Source organism: Peromyscus maniculatus, chromosome 2 (genome assembly GCF_049852395.1).
Source record: "Peromyscus maniculatus bairdii isolate BWxNUB_F1_BW_parent chromosome 2, HU_Pman_BW_mat_3.1, whole genome shotgun sequence".
Lineage (NCBI taxonomy): Eukaryota > Metazoa > Chordata > Mammalia > Rodentia > Cricetidae > Peromyscus > Peromyscus maniculatus.
The window spans coordinates 48616985-48634744 of NC_134853.1; the positions used below are offsets into that span (position 1 = coordinate 48616985).

Sequence of the window (17760 nt, forward strand, 5' to 3'; positions counted from 1 at the left end):
AACATTCTTAGGAAGAATCAAGCAAAATTCCATGGACAATATTGCTTAAAATTCTTGGAATAAACCTAACCCTGTAACTGAAAGACTTCCATAGTTAGCTAGATGAAGGAGAGATCACCTGTAACTTGTGAAATGAAATAAATAGTCATGTGAAAACGGCTGCCCTACCAAAGACAAATTTCAGATTTAGTGCAATCCTCACAAAAATATCACCACCATTCTTCACAGAAATAGAAAAATAATAGGTTTAAAGTTCATATGAAAGCACAAAAAACACCAGAGAGTCAAAGCAATCCTACTCCAAAATGGTGCTAGAAGCATTATCATGCCTGATTTCAGGTTATTTTACAAATACATGGTAATAAAAAGAGTATGGTACTGGCATTAGAAAAAGACATGCAGCTCAATGGAACAGAACAGAAGATCCAGATACAAGCCCAGTTACCTACATACATCTGATTTTTGACAATACACCAACAATACACATTGGAGAGAAGACAGTCTCTTTAACTCTGGGCAGATGAAACTGGATGTCTACATGTAAAAGAATGAAACTAGATTTGTCTCAATCCTGTACAAAAGTAAGGTCAAATGAATCCAAGAGCTTAATGTAAGACTACGGTGGTGGCGCACGCCTTTAATCCCAGCACTCGGGAGGCAGATCTCTGTGAGTTCAAGGCCAGCCTGGACTACCAAGTGAGTTCCAGGAAAGGCGCAAAGCTACACAGGGAAACCCTGTCTCGAAAAACCAAAAAAAAAAAAAAAAAAAAAGAAATCTGAAATTATTAAAGGAAAGTACTGGAAGAACACTTCACGATATGACCACTGGAAAGACTTTCTAAATAGGACATGATCCAATCAGGAAATAGGACTGACAATTGACAAATAAGACCTCATGAAACTAAAGTCTGCATAGCAAAGGAAACAAATGAGTTGAAAAGATAGCTTAGAGAGTGGGACGAACACAAAGGGAAAGAGGAGGGGGACCCGCTATGAGTTCTCCAGGCCTTTTAGGAAACATGGAGTTGTTCTTTGGCCACTTACATGCCAATCTACAAGAAAGGTGATATTGTAAACATCAAGGGAATGGGCACTGTTCAAAAAGGAATGCCTCATAAGTGTTACTTACCATGGCAAAACCGGAAGAGTCTACAATGTCACCCAGCATGCTGTGGGCATCATTGTAAACAAGCAAGTTAAGGGCAAGATTCTTGCCAAGAGAATTAACGTGCGGATTGAGCATATAAAGCACTCTAAGAGCCGAGACAGCTTCCTGAAGTAGGTGAAGGAGAACGACCAGAAGAAAAAGAAAGCCAAGGAGAAGGGCACCTGGGTTCAGCTGAAGCGCCAGCCCGCCCCACCCAGAGAAGCACACTTTGTGAGGACTAACGGGAAGGAGCCTGAGCTGCTGGAGCCCATTCCATACCAATTCATGGCCTAATGTACAAAAAAAAAAAAAAAAAAAAAAAAAAAAGACCTGTAAAAAGGGCTTTTCTTTAAAAAAAAAAAAGAAAGAAAAGAAAAAGAAAAAAAAAGAAAACTTTGCTGACAGAAGCTTAATATCCAAAGTATATGAAGTTCTCAAAACAAAACTGAATACTGAAAATCAAACAATGCAGTTAATAAATGAGCTGATGAAATGGACAAATAGTTCTCAAAAGATGAAGTAAAAGTAGCTGAAAAGATGGCTCAGCAATTAAGAACAATCATTGTTCTTGCAAAAACCTCCTATACCCTGAGGGTATCTGCATTCACATGTGCACACACACACAATGCACACACAAATAAGAAATAGAAATCTTAAAAAGCAATAAAATTTCCAGTACAAGTATGCAATAAATATATTTTAACATATCCAATGTTCATAGACATCAGGAAAATGTAAATTAAAAGCACACTGGAATGCCATTCCAGCCCCAGACAGAATGGTTTTCATAGTGAAAACTGCAACAAATACTGGTAAAGATGCAGGGACAGTGAACGCTTACATAGTTTTGGCAGGAATGCAAATTCGTCTAGCCACTGTGGAAATCAGCATTCGGGTTCCTAAAAAGAAACAAAGAACTAAAAAACAAATAAACAAAAGCTAAAAATAGATATAGCACAGGACCCACCTATACCCCTCATGGGTATATTGGGAAGAACTCTAATGTAACAAATCACAGAGAAACTTGAGAAATTCATCCTTATCGCAGCACTATAATGATAGCTAAGCCATGGAATTAACCTAAGTGTCCATCTGTCACTGAACAGTGTATATGCAAGATGGGTATCTGTTCACCTGGGAAGAATGAAATGAAATTTGCTGGGAAGTGCATGTAAAACCAGAGATCATGACATTAAGTGAAATAAGGAAGACTCAGACACATATTGCATTGTTTTTTCCTCATTTTTCAATTCTAGATTTATTGTAGATTCATCAAACCATGCACATGAGGTCCACCATATATGAATGCAGAATGGTGTACATAGAAAGAAAGGAGACGAGTGTGTGGGTGGGCAAGGGACAGAACAGAGCAAAAATTCATGATATATTTTAAAGAAGTTATGTTTATGACTCAATACTATGTATGTATACAATACTATGTATAAAATTCAATACTATGAACAATGACTATATAATAATATAAGTGATATAAAACAGCCAAGTGGTAGCTTGAAACAAGAGCATTTAAAATTCATATCCATTGTTTCCATGGCTTGATCCTACAAAAACCTTCTGGGCACATTTCAACCATTGTATTGGCTCCTGAAATGAGCACATATGTAAGTTTTTCACATCTTGATGAGGTTATGGTTATAGATCCTAATGTTCCCATGATAACCCTTAGAAATACTATTTAATTTATATGACCCCAAGGTTCTGAAACCTATTCAGACTGTGAGTTCAGATGAGGTCACATTTTATTGATGCAATAATCACAGTGGTTATGTGGCTTTGGGAAGTCATTTAACCTTTTAAAACACCTGTTAACTCATCTGTAAAATGAGAATAATAATAGGACCAATATCATTTTGTCTGCAGATTAAGGAGATGATCCATGCAAAGCTGGTAGGAAGTGCCCATCACTTAAGAGTAAAAACATAAACATTGCTACTAAGGGCATCATTCTGTTTATCCCTTGATTTCTATCCTGTTTTTAGCAAAATAAAACTAAAAGAAGAAATTTTGGACTAATTTTAATTATATCAGATATATTTTCTTTACCACACAATATCTGAAAAGAACACACAAATGTTGGAAAAGCAAAAGTTGTCAATACTTCAAAAACCTCAGTTCAAATGTATCTTATAACTCAATCCTTAAAACTGGAGCCATTGAATATGCCTTTATAAGTTCAGTCAATCTCTTCATTTTGAAGATAGATTTAGTTTCACAGTTCTTTCTTGTCTGCACATGACTAAAATGCAGTTTCCATTACCTATCAGACTGAATTGCTATCACATTTCTGTACACCATTAGCCTGTGAGAATGCTTTGTTCTGGAAGAGGCAAATGCTGGGAAACACAGCAAGACTGTACAGCTTGTTCTTGTATAACCAGCAGTGGACAAGGGTGTTGATATGGGATGTGATTCTACTTAGTAAAGGGATCACTGAGCAGAACATAGGCAATGACTAGCCATAATTATACTCTGTGGCAATAATTATTTTCCAAAGGAAAAGCACATATAACAAACAAATGAAATATTTAAATATAGACATAGAGAGGAAGAAAATTCATTATTTGGAATGAGTGAAAGAAGAAAGGATCAAAATATGTGATGATTAACGGAAATAAGAGCAGTTTAGTTATCTTTTCATTGAAATAATTGGGAGAACTAAGCACTTGTCATGATTGGTGACAGTCACAAAAAAAAAAAAACAAAAACAAAAACAAAAACTCAGGCATAAGCTATTTTAATGCCAAAGGAAGGAAATAGGAGGGTTTTAGTATTTTTAATTCAAATTTTTGTTTAAGGGTTGGAGAGAGAGAGTGTATGAGAGAGAGCTGGCTTAAAAAGTGTGGTGGGCTGCCATGAGAAAAGAATAAATGGAAGTATGAAGTTTAGTATAAAGAGTCTTTACAGTTTACCAGCTTTAAGCTAATTGCTTATGTCTTCTCTTTAAGAAGAAGAAAATGGAAGAACTCATAGGCAACACTAGCATTTGGGAAAGTGATGGCATAAAGAGCTACAGCAATAGTAGCAGAGGGGGAAGGAATCTTTCAGCTTTGCCACTGTCAGGAATAACAGATGTTCCTGGAGAAGTAAGCTCAGACTTGGAGAACAAGTGACCCAACTACAGACGGAGTTGAGGTGTGAAGGACAGGTAACAGCGCAGTAAAGATCACACAGCAGGAAGGTCTAAGACGAAGAGTGAGGAAGGGCTCTTTGGCAAAGGCTGGAAGAGTGGCCTGACTCACCAGCTCCATGGCAAAAGGATCATATGTGGCCAGATTAAGATCTTTTTTTTTCCCTCACGTCCTCTAATGTCAAGTTCTTTCAAAATTACAAACTCTAATCTCAAATAAATAACAAGCTCGTGGAGTTGAGGCTAAACAGACCTACAAGACATATATTTAACATTTTTATACTTTTTTATTTAGTGATTAGGGTTTTATTTTTACTTTTTTTAGTTATAAAGAAAAAAAAATACTGGTTCTGGTCAGTAGGTGCCAAGACATGTTTCTGGATAAAATACCTCACTCACAGCGGGGGAGGGGGGTTGGGGGGGGGCGGAGGGGGGCGGTGGGGACTGAGACCAGACTCAGCTGCCCCCTTTCTTCTTCGGGAATGGAACTGCGGAGGTGCTCCAGGTATGGAACTCTGCAGGCGCAGGCGGGTTTAGGTGCCCTCCAGCGGGAGAGGAGGAAGCAAAGGCAGGGAAGAAATAGTACCAGGAGGTTAAGTGTTTGGTCCCCAGGACAGGGAGGAATTTTAAAAGAGACAGAAAAGAAGAGACAGGGAAGTGTGGTAAGTGTGGAAAGCGTGCCACAGCAGCCACAGAGGAGGCTGAGGGTGGAAGCCACCCAGGCCTTTGGAATTTGCCTCACGTGAGTGCCAGATATTGGTGGAAGTATTAAGGCAACTCCATGTAGTTAAAAGAGAGGTTTATTTTGTGGGGTAAGTTACAGGTAAAGGGATAGGTTACAGGGTCTGGGGAAGGTGTAGTGCAGTCCAGCGGTGTTCTCTGGAGAACTCTGCTCGGTCTACCTCCAGTGTCCAGGATCCAGGAACCAAGAGAGCCGGCACATCCGGATCTCAGGTCTTAAGCTCTCCTGTCTGGGCCCTGCCTTGTAGGTGTGACAGTTACCAGAAGCCTCACTGGGGGTGGTACTTCTAGGATAAAGCTGGAACAGCTACCCACTACAAGGTTTTCTTTTTATTTTCTTTAGTTATAAAGAAAAAATAATTTTAATTCAGTACAGGGTTCTGGTCTGTAAGTGCCAAGACTTATTTCCCGATATTTGCGATTAATTTTGAGAGACCTCAAAGTTTCACTTGCCAGTGAAGAGGGCACTCTCAACCTTTAAAAAAGTGTTGTCACTCTGCCTGAGCCCTAGAAACTGAAACTCATGCCCCAGGGAGCCATCTAGTCAATGGTGGGAAGCACTTCTGTAATCTCTGTCAATGGTTATAACAAGCCAGCAGTCTCTATATTGATGTAACCAACAGGATCTGTGTCTGTAGAGCAGTGACAGAAGTGAATGTAGATCTCCCACCTGCCCTAGGTCCCATGGCCATTATCCCTTGAAACTCCCTGTATCTCATGATTTAGAAGGTGTGCTGGGCTCCAAACGTAGGAAGGTATTTCTGCAGCCCTTACCTCCTCCTTTTCCTAAGGCAGGGGAGCCTGCAAAATTAGAGCCTTGCTGCAGCTCCTTCAGGTATACGGTGCTTTTACAATTTGCCAATTTCTTGCAGTGAATCAGATTGCTACAATCTTATCATTTTCAAAAACTCATCATTACTTGCTCTCTCTGTGTAGATCTTTTTCAGTTATAGGAAAACCTCCCTCAGCTTTTAATCTCACACTGGGGCAGGGTTTCGCATCTCACTTTTCAAGTGCATTTCCGCAGAAGAGAAATACATAGACATTCTGATAGACAGTCTCTCAAAACTAGAACGCTATCTTACCTTTTTATCCTTTGCTACTCTAAACTAAAGAGTGTGGAGAGAGGAATTTTCTTTTTCTTATGTTAAATTATTTTTTAATATAAGTACTGAATTTATATTGACCAGGCAAGGATGCTACAAAGACCTTTTGGGTAGTCTTGGTCATCAGTTGCTTAAACTAAACAGAGAAATAGTATTCCACATCTGCAAAAGTATGACATATGTGTAATATTTATACATGTACATATGTATGTGCATGTGTGTATCTATCATATGTCTATGTTCCTATCATGTACTGATACATTTATGTCATCTCTAATCTATAATCTATTTATATTTATCTATCATCTCTCTGTTATGTATTATCAATAATCTATCTATCCATTGTCTATCATCTATCTATCTATCTATCATCTATCAATCATCTATCTATTTAGTAAATATCTCTAACCCTTATTAACTTGAAGTTTTTCTGAATAAAATTCAGGTAAAACAGTCATGAAGGACCTCAAATAAAATACTTTAGTAGATATAGAAAAGCCTCACATACATCCGATGCATTCCTTAGTCATCTTGTAAACCCCAGAGGTTTTTTGCCTTTACAGCTCTTGAGAAACTGAAGTAGCACTTCTCTTTTACAACTGTGACTCAAGGATACCTGTTTGGGAACTTTAGGAATATAAGAGGACATCTAGAAGTCTGTTGTATGTGTTTTAGTGAGCTTTAGTGGGTAAGCTCAGGAGGAGCTATTGTGGTTGGTTATCAGATGAATGAGGTCAGGATTGTAAAACAGAATTAACCACAGCAACATGCTGTTCAGTTTACAGTTTTAATATGACAGAAATGTAGAGAACTATAATTGTTGGATAACATTTGGACTTTTTGAAAGTAGATGAAATAGCTTTATTTTCTTTTCCCTTATTTGACTTTTCTGTGAGACATGTTCTTTTGTAGCTCAGGTTGACTTGAACTTGCTATGTTGCAGAGGATGATCCTGAACTATTAATCTTCCTGGCCCAGTAAGATAGATTCAGTTAATCTCCCACCACCTCTGCCTTTCTCTGTCTCTTTCTTTCCCCTTTCTGTCTATCTGTCTCTTTGCCTCCTCCCATCCTCCCTCCTTCCCTCCCTCCCCCATCCTTCTTCAACTCTCTCTTTCTCCCCTTCTTTACTTCTTCACTGTCCAGATTATTAAATTCTCATGATTGACACTCAGTTCATCTTTTTAATAAGCCTATTGATAACTCTTTCCTGTTGCTAGTGTATCAATCTTCCATAGAACTGGTTGTTTTTTTCTTTACTCATCTCATGAAGAAGAGGGTCATGCTTTTTCTCCCCTAACACCTCCATGCCTGCAGCTCTGTGTGGAGCAGCGACTGTGGGTTTCAGAGAAATAGAACAAGCCACAACTCATTCAGCCTATCCTGTTTCCATGAATCCTCAGACTGAAAGCCTCTAAGTCCTCACCCCGAGGGTCTCAGTTGAACTGCTGCTTAGTTCCTGTCTCCTCACGCCTTATATACCCTTCTCCACCCAGCCATGTCACTTTCTGGGATTAAAGGTGTGTGTCCTTCCCAAGCAAAGACATGAGATCTCAAGTGCTGGATTAAAGGCGTGTACCACCACTGCCTGACTCTGTTCCCAGTGTGGCCTTGAACTCACAGAGATCTAGACCAATCTCTGCCTCCCAAGTGATAGGATTAAGGGTATGTGTCACCACTGTCTGGCTACTATGTCTAATTTAGTGGCTGGCTCTGTCCTCTGATCCCCAGACAAGTTTATTAAAGTATACAATATATCACCACAGGATGGAGCTTGTGAAAGGCCTACTTTAAGATATATCAAGTGAGATTCAGAAGGTGGTGAGAAGGTAAAACTGACTACTATGCTTAGAAGTGATTGGTGATCCAGGTCCAGAGTAAATACAACATCCAAATACAGGATGATAGTTCCTGTAACTAACAGAGATATCATTTGCCAAATTGCATATGCCCATATAGAAGGGGATAGGATAGTTTGCACAACAGATGCACATGAACTGCCAAAATATGGTGTGAGAGTTGGCTTGACAATTATGCTGCAGCCTGTTGTACTGGCCTCTGCTGGCCTCCAGGCTTCTCAATAGGTTTGGCATGGACAAGATCTATGAAGGCCAAGTGGAGGTGACTGGAGATGAATACAATGTGGAAAGCACTGATGGTCAACCTGGTGCCTGCACTTACTATGTGGATGCAGGTCTTGCCTAAAACACAAATGGCAATAAAATATTGGGGGCCCTGAGGAGAGCTGTGGATAGTACTAAATGATTCCCTACGTGTGATTTTGGAAGCAAGTTCAATGCAGGAGTACATTGGAAGCACAGCATGGGTCACAATGTCACAGACTACACGAATTACCTAATGGAGGAGAAGGAAGATGTTTATAGGAAACAGTTTTCTCAGTACATAAAAAACAACTCCAGACATGCTGGAGGGGATGCATACCAAAGCTCATGGTGCCACCTGAGAGAATCCAGCCTATGAGGAGAAGCCCAAGACAGAAGTGAAGAAGAGGAGATGGAACTGTCTCAAAATATCCCTGGCCCAGAGGCCAGGAATGTGCTGGTGAGAGCTAAAGTAATTTTTAGTGTTTGTTTTGTTTTTTCAAGACAGGGTTTCTCTGTGTAGCCCCAGATGTCCTGAAACTCACTCTATAGACCAGGCTGGCCTCGAACAGAGAAATCCACCTTTCTATGCCTGCATAGTGCTGGAATTAAAATCATGCACCATTACCACCTGGTGCTAAAGCAATTTTCTATGAAGAGTTTTTTTTTTTTAAAAAAATAAAGACAATAAATTTATTGACTGAGGAGCTAAAAAAAAAAAAAAATTCTTGTCTTTAAACCCTGAAGATACCTTTTCTTTTCCTTAGGGTTGTTGGCATAACAAGAACCTTGCATTTTCTTTTCTTCAGGTACCACACTTGGCTTTATCTAGGAAAGAGCTGTGAAGATACATTTCTTTTTTTGATTTTAAAATTTATTTATTTTTAGTGTTTGTATTTGGAGTGTGTGTGTGTGTGTGTGTGTGTGTGTGTGTGTGTGTGTGTGTGTGTGTACACGTGTGTACTGCATGTGATATAGTTCATGTGTGAAGCCCAGAAAAAAAGATGACTTTCTTAAGGCTTGGGAAATATGTGGGTGTGGTTCTCTGATCAAAAACTAAGAGTATCAAATTATTTAAAATGAATTGCTGATAAGGAAAACCTCCTAGAGACATTAAAAATTACTACACAGGAGTAAAGGATGGAGGCGTGATGCCTACTGGAATAGACATGCTTACCACGATGCTTCCAATGAGACCCACGCATGCGTTAAGCCATAAAGATGGGCATGTTAGCAACAGTGGAGTGATGGGAGTCCATTGACTGTAACTGTGAAAACACAAAGCTCCCAAGACAATGTGCTAATGACTATGTTTTTTTTAATGAATAGTAGAAGGAAAGGCAAACAAAAAGATTCCTTTGCCTTGAGGAGATTTTATAATGTAAATTAGAAGAAAGTATTGCCACTCATTTCCTTATTTCATTCAAAGAATAATTTATTTTATTTTATTTCCTTTTTAAAAAAAATTTAAAGACAGGATCTCACTATGTAGCCCTTTGTATAATGATATAGCCCTGGCTGGCCTGGAATGTACTATGTAGCCCAGGCTAGCCTTGAATTTACAGAGAGCCTCCTGTCTCTGTCTCCTCAGTGCTGGGGTCAAAGGTGTGTGCTGCCATGCCCTGGGACAAATGAAATAATTTCTGAAGTAGAAATTACATAAGAGGCATTAATGTGACAGATACAATTAGTGGCATGCAAGACCGGTGTCTCAGGCTAAGATGGTGGCATAGAGGGTATTGAAATAACTTGCAGATCAGGTTCTACTCTGTGTCTACACAATTTCGCCACATGTTATATACTGCTTATCTAAGCACAGTGCGGTAGTAATGAAGAATAAGGCAGCACAAATGTTCCCATTATGTGCCTAATGTCTATGTATTTGGAATGGGGTTGGGAGGTAGTATTTGCTCGGAGCAATGGCGACTGTTTGCCTCTGTATTGGGGTCATTGGTGTGTTCAGTCAACAGCTGGCTGTATTGTTTATACAACTCCTAAGCCTTTACGGTAATAGACCACACAGGTCTTTGTGTATGCGTTGTTTATTAAATTCAGTAACTTTTAATGTTTCTTTCAATACATGTACTGGTTAGCTCTTGTAAACCTGATATAAGCTCAGGTCATCTGGGAAGACAGGACCTTAATTAGAAAATGTCTCTATCATATTGGCCTGAAGCAAGCCCTTGGGTGTTTTCTTGATTGATGATTGATATGAGAGGGTGCACCCCACTCTGAGTTCTATAAGAAAGCAGGCCGAGCGGGCAATGGAGAACAAACCAGTAAGCAGCATTTCCTCATGACCTCTGCTTCAGTTCCCGCCCCTGGGTTCTTACCTTTAGCTCCTACCCTGACTTCCCCTCATAACTGATTCTGACCTATAAGTTGTAATAAACCCTTCCGCCTCAAGTTGCTTTTGGTCATGGTCTTTATCACAGCAACGGGAAACCAAACTCGGACAGAGAGGGTTTGTACTTTTGTGAAAATATTGCTATGTCTAGGCATTTTTTGAAATGGAAATTATTTTGAAGATTTTGATTTCCTCCCTTATTTCGCTTATTTGAGCAGAAGTCTAAAGTTTTGTTCCCAAGAATCTCAGATACGTATCCCAGATTCATAGTTTGAGTATTATGATTTCAAATTGTGTAGACTAGATAAGAATTAACCTAAGCAGTCAAAATAGGAAATAATAACATTTCTTCAGTCCAACAACTAACAAGTTAGGGAGAGCTCTGGGTGCAGTTAAATTATGAAGGTGTCACATTGAAGTACAAAGCAATGTATGAAATGGTACAGAAGAGTAGAAACCACTGAACTTTATATCTGCCTCACTGTGGCATTGCCCAGAATTTTCCATTATGCCAGCCTTTATCTCTTCAAAGCATTTCCCCAAATATTTTGCAATTCTCAAATATTGGGGCAGTAAGTATCATTAACATTTAGTAGCTGTTTTTCAAGAATACCAAGTGACATTATTATGGTCTTTCATCAAGACAGGGAGGTTACAGAGGAGACCAAAGTTGATCACTACACATAAAGATTTATACAGACAAACACAACAGCATTTATGCCAAAAAATTGTATGTGTTTCAGTAGAGTAGCAGCATATTCTAGTCCTCTGTCTGCTTGTGATAAAGCATTCTTCGTGCATTACAGCCAAATACTCTCATAACAGAGGAGAGTGAATTATGTTGACCTCATAGAAACATTTTTTAAACATTTCACTTATTTAAAAAGAACTTGTGGGAATTGTTGTCCAATTAAAAATGATCATACCTGGGAGTGGTGGTGAATGCCTACAGTTTATGTGCCTGGAGGCTGGAGTAGGAGGTTATGAGTTCAAGGTCAGCCTCAGGTAGATATCGAGACCTTGACTAAAATATGATTGTAAGTAATAGCTTCTTATTTTCCATGTTTCAGCTGTTTTGGCAACTTATTAGCAGTAGCAAGTTTTCACACTTCTTTGTTTATGAGGCTTGCCTAGAATATTTATTAAAGCATAAGTTCCTTGTCTTTGGATCATGCTTTTGCCCCAGATCTTTATTAGATGAATGTAAGTTAAAATCTGGAAAAGCATAAGCCAGGGTATGGATTTTGTTCATGAGAAACAATACACTGTGAGAAATTTGGCCTTAGGAAGCAGGCAGGTCCTTGGCAGCACCTCTGTAAAAGCACGAAGGTGCTCATTAAACATCGGTTAGAAGAACGACTCTGAACAGGCTGGCACCTGGAGTTGAAAGAAACAGAGGAACAGTAATGATTACTGAATTCTTGCAATATGATGCTCGATAGATGAATATTACTTTTCAGGAAATGTATTCCTCTTAGGAGAAAAGATAATACAAAAATAATTATAACAGTGACATAACAAAAAATGGGCATTTGGGTCCATAGAATATAATACAGAAAAGACCCTAATGTAACCTATTGAATTTAGATAGTTCATAACTATGTATTGATATTGTAACAAATGTACTAAAGTGAATGTAAGGTACTAATAATAGGGAAGCCAAGAGTTTTAGGTAATTATGTGGGATAATGTACATTATATTTAACACAAATCTGAAAGTACCTCCAGAAAAGCTTATTAAGTAAAACACTTAGGTATTTGATAATTAAAGGAAAAAGAAGGTGAATAAGATGAAATGAGAAGAAATCAATATAATCAGCAGAATCCATCTAATGTTTGTCATGTTAGTATCAAAAGTGTCAGAGTGAGTCTGCTTACCACAATGGAGAATATTCTTTATGTTTCTTTACACACAGCCCTTTTTTATTATTAAGTATGAGCCACAGATCCCCCTCTCTTCCCTCCTCTAACCTCCCAGCTTTATCCCCTCCAAACCACCCCCTTTCCCTCCTCTGACAAGGTAAAACCTTCCATGGGGAATCAGCAGAGCCTGGTACATTCAGTTGAGGCATGTCCAAGCCCTCCCTCTGCATCAAGGCTGTGCAAGGTGTCCCACCATAGACAGTGAGCTCCAAAAAGCCAGCTTTTTGGGATGGATCCAGATCCCACTGCCAGGGGGCTGCTTAAGCAGATCAGGCTACACAACTTTCTTACTTATGCAGAGGACCTAGTCCAGTCCTATGGCAGCTCCACAGCTGTTGGTCTAAGTTCATGGGTTCCCACTAGTTTGGTTTGGTTGTCTCTGTAGGTTTCCCCATCGTGATCTTGATGTCCCTTCGAATAGAACCTTTCTTCTCTCTCTTTGACTGGATTCCTGGAGCTCAGCCTAGTGTTTGGCTACACACAGTCCTTTTAAATAATTCTTTGAACTCATCTTTATCATTAGTAGAATGATATGTTCCCATTTAGAAACGTGATGAAACACAACTATTCATTAGCAAGCATGAATCATATAATAATTGCTCAAGAGTTTATCTTGTTACAGCTTAGAGGACTGGGAATGTGTGTGTGTGTGTGTGTGTGTGTGTGTGTGTGTGTGTGTGTGTGTGTGTGAGAGAGAGAGAGAGAGAGAGAGAGAGAGAGAGAGAGAGAGCTGCAGTGAAACAAATTCTAAGAATTTAAAGAATTCTTTCACTAGAATGAGAATACATGTCACAGCAACAGCAACTAGTTGACACCAAGAGTGAAAGACAGAGCAAAGAAGAAGGCTGCAAGCTTCTCAGAGTGGGGGTCATGTGAATTCAGGACCTCATTTTACAGGGGAAATATCAACTTTCAATTTGTATATAGTATAAGAATCTAAATGACTTAATGTAGAATATCTTATGGTAACCTCCTTCAGAATCATGCAGTCAGCACAACCTGCAAATGCGAATTGTTTTATTTTAACCTTTGCCAGCATTTCCATCCTCTATTTGGTATTATAGTAATGCAGGATCTGCCTCTATTTTGCTAGTAAGCCATTCCTGTGTACATTAATGTACACATATAAATGCATATATATATATACACATATATAAAATGACACATACTTCATCTGCATGTTTTACAAATAGAAAAGAGATGATTGTACCTAGATAGTGTTTGTATTTTGTCCCATTTCCCTCCATTGGCCTGAAGAATGCCATTTGTAGTTTTATGAGTGGCCTTTATGTCCAGGTACTCTATGGATAAAGGTTCTGGATGTAATTGACTCAGTCTAAATCTTTGCAGAAATCTGCTTAGTAACAGAGTGCAGGGGAACTGATTTTATACTTGATTATGTTAAGCAACCATCTAGGCATCTCCTTAAAATGTATCTTCTGAATTGGCAGGTATAGAATTGGCCTGAGATCATGAATTGCTTTCATTTTCCTGGTGTCACTCTTTAGCAGCTGTGCTTAGGAGCTACTACCTGCCATATGACTAATATCCAGTTTGATCTTTTTATTTTTCATTATATATAATGTAAAATTCCATACAATATATGCTGATCATATTCACTTCCTATCCTCCTCCCCCAACTCCTCCTAGATCCATCCTCCAACTCCCAAAACCTTCTCAACTTTGTGTCTTTTTTTTTTATTTTTAAAATAATCCACTAAGTCCAATTTGTGTTGTTCATATACTAGTGGGTGTGGGACCATCCACTGGATCACAGTCATCCCACCAAAGGTCATCACCTGGCTCCTGCTGGACAATTCTAAGAAATTATCTGTCGACCTGTTGATTTGCATTTCCCTGATGATTACGGATGTTGAGCAATTCCTTAAATGTCTTAAATGTCTTTCAGTCATTTGAGCTTCCTCTGTTGAAAATTCTTTGTTTAGTTCTACAGCTCATTTCTTAATTGGACTGTTGGGCATTTTGATGTCTAATTTCTTGAGTTCTTTATATATTCTGGATATATATATATATATCTGTCAGATGTGGGGTTAGTTAGTGAAGATCTTTTCCCATTCTGTAGGCTGTCACTTTGTCTTGTTGACCGTGTCCTTTGCTCTACAAAAGCTTCTCAGTTTCAACAGGTCCCATTGATTGATTGTTTCTCTCAGTGTCTGTGCTACTGGTATTATATTTCGGAAGTGAGAGAAAGCCCGAACTGACCTACTCTGGTGGTCAGATGGCCGAACACCCTAACTGTCGTCATAGAACTCTCATCCAATGACTGATGGAAGCAGATGCAGAGATCCATCACGGCCAGGCCCTAGGTGGAGCTCCAGGAGTCCAATCGGTGTGAGAGAGGTGGGATTATATGAACAAGAGATATTAAGACCATGATTGGAAAAAGCACAGGGACAAATAGACAAACTAGTGGAAACATATGAACTCTGAACCAATAGCTGAGGAGCCCCCAAGGAACTGGACCAGGCCCTCTGGATAAGTGAGACAGTCGATTAGCTTGAACTATTTAAGAGGCCCCCAGGCAGTATGACTGACCGGACCAGGACCTGTCCTTAGTGTATGAGCTGGCTTTTTGGAACCTAGGGCCTATGCTGGGACACTTTGCTCAGCCTAGGTGAAGGGAGGAGAGGACTGGACCTGCCTCAACTGAATCTACCAGGCTGAGCTGAATCCCCAGGGAAGATCTTGCCTTGGAGGAGGTGGGAATGGGGGGTGGATTTGGGCGGCAGGAGGAGGGAAGACAGGGAATCCGTGGCTGATATGTCAAATTAAATTAATTATAAAATAATAAAAAGAAATTGCCTGGAGAAAAGGAATGAAGCCCTGCACACACCACGTACATTTTAGTGTCAAGGCCAGGTCACTGTTATTTTAAAATAAAGTATCTCGATGCGAAAGGAGTGTTACCTGAATATTAGCAGCCCTCACAGCACATGTTAATTGTGCTGGCATTGCTCTGCTGGAGTGAGGCTTCAGTCAGACTGCAGGATAAGATTCTTTCCTCTTCCCAAGTCCCCATAATTTTCTGTTTTTATTCTCACCTTTGTGTGGTGTGGGTAAAACAGATTGCTGGTAGTCAGGTAGTAAATGTAATCATTAGGGGAAAGATTGCTTTCTTTTTTCAAAAAGAATTAAGGGCAACAAAATTGGCCGCTTGATTGTTTTAAATAGCACATGAAGTGCTTTTATGCTCATTTAAAAAATAGTAAGCTGATAATTAAGTGCGTTGGTAATTAAAATAGACATTTTCATGTATTTGGAGATGATTTCTCAGTGGTTTATTCCTGTGGAAGCTTTGTCATCTTCAAATTTTCAGAAAATTTCATGACTAAGCTTTTTTACAGAAAACATAGAATACTTTATGTCATTATTTTGCCTGCAAATACATTTAGCATAAAAATATTGATCAATGGATTCACTGACACATATATTACAAATTTTCATGCTGAATGAATGCTCTGACCTGGCACAAGAACTTTACAAAGGAGCTGTTTAGGGGAGGGGAAGGGAAAAAGAAGCAGAGAGAATAATGGGGGAGGAAAAGACAGCATCAACCAAGGGAATTCACTGTGGAGGAGGGAAATGTGTCCAGCTCTCCAACCTTGCAGGTAGCATGTTTGTCTGCCACAGGAGCACATTATTCGTTCTTTTTCCTCTGACAGTGAACTAAAGAATGCATTGTGGGGAAAACCCATCCTGACATCTGACACAGTGCAAAGGAGGATCACAGCGTGAGGCAGCATCAAGGAGTTGACATGGCCTTGATGCACTTAGGCACAGCACGGGGGCTCCGGAGTGGCTCTTCCAACCAAAGCCCTGGTGCAATTTGCACAATTCTCCAGAGAGCTCCCAGTGAAGCCCCAAGCCCCAGCAAACCAGGCCAAAGAGGAGAGCAAAGACCTTGCCCCCTGCCGGGAGACACACAAAAGGAGGCAATTCAAAGGGGGCTTAGTTAAAAGGAGGGAAACGTATACACAAATATTAGAGGAGAGCTGGGTGGGTTTTTAAGAAGGGTAATGGTATGAATGGGAGCAAGAGGGGTGGGAAGGAAACGGGAAGTTCTGGGACCTGGGTAGCAAAGTGCAGATCAGAGAGATGTGCTAAACATTTCTCTCTCTCCCTCCCTGTCTGGTCCTCCTCTCCCCTCTCCTCCCTCCCTCCTCTCCTTGTCCCTGCTTTCCTCTCTTCCCTCCCCTTCTCTCTCCCTAGTGCAAGGGAATGCTGTAAGAGAACCCGGTTATTTCGGATTCTTTTTTCCTCTGACTTTCGTAACTTTTAAGCAAATCCCCATGTTCAAGTGAAAGTTTACAATTTAAAAAGAAAGAAAGAAAGGAAGGAAGGAGGGAGGGAGGGAGGGAGGGAGGGAGGAAGGAAGGAAGGAAGGAAGGAAGGAAGGAAGGAAAGAAGGAAGGAAGAAAAGAAACAAGAAAGGGAGATAGAAAGGAAAGGCTGAGCAAACCCACTTGCTACTCCTCCCTGAACCTGCCCCAGCCCCATCTATTTTCCCGACCGCTTCTTGTTACATGCCACACTGTGTCCGCTGAGTTTATAGTTCAACCTTTGTATATTCTGGCTGAATATTAATCATTAATCTTTCATTTGTCCTTTCTGTAAAAGGACTTGAAACTTTCATTTTACTGTAAAACCTGAACACAAAAGCATATCTAGTGGGCGTTTTCCTTTCTTTCTTCATGAAGAATCCACATTATATAAGCATTAGATACTTCGGAAAATTTTTCCTTGATGTTTAAAAAGCCGGAAGCATGCTTCAGACTGAAGATGACCATTGTTCTCCAGAGCCAGCAATAGCTCTTCACACAACCCCGAGTCATTGCACACAGATTTTATTAAAGTTTAATAAAGAGTTAGAGGGCTAGGACAATCAAAAATGTTAAGTGATTTTATTTTTGATTTACCTTATTATCTGTCTACCTTGAAAGCCAAACCAAACTGCTGGCCTAGTTGTCTTAGTTGGTGTTCTATTGCTGTGAAGGGATACCATGACCAAGGCAACTTATCAAGGAAAGCATTTAATTCGAGGCTTCTTTACAGATCCAGAGGTTTAGTCCCTTATCAGGTAGAGAGCATGGTGGTGTGCAGGCAGACATGGTACTGGAGAAATAGCTGGTGGTTCTGTATCTGGGGCCATAAATAAACTTGGCATGGGGATTTGAAGCCTCAGAGCCCATGCCAGTGACACATTTCTTCCAACAAGGCCACACCTCCTAA

At 39.8% G+C, this 17760-nt stretch overlaps 2 pseudogenes; both read left to right on the plus strand.

The window, feature by feature from the left end:
• The window catches only part of LOC143271733 (large ribosomal subunit protein eL21 pseudogene), a 53309-nt pseudogene extending 51855 nt beyond the window's left edge, over positions 1 to 1454 (plus strand).
• A 471-nt stretch (positions 1455 to 1925) lies between these two features.
• LOC102909804 (large ribosomal subunit protein uL18 pseudogene) lies at positions 1926 to 8704 on the plus strand (annotated as a pseudogene).
• The last annotated feature ends 9056 nt before the right edge of the window (positions 8705 to 17760 follow it).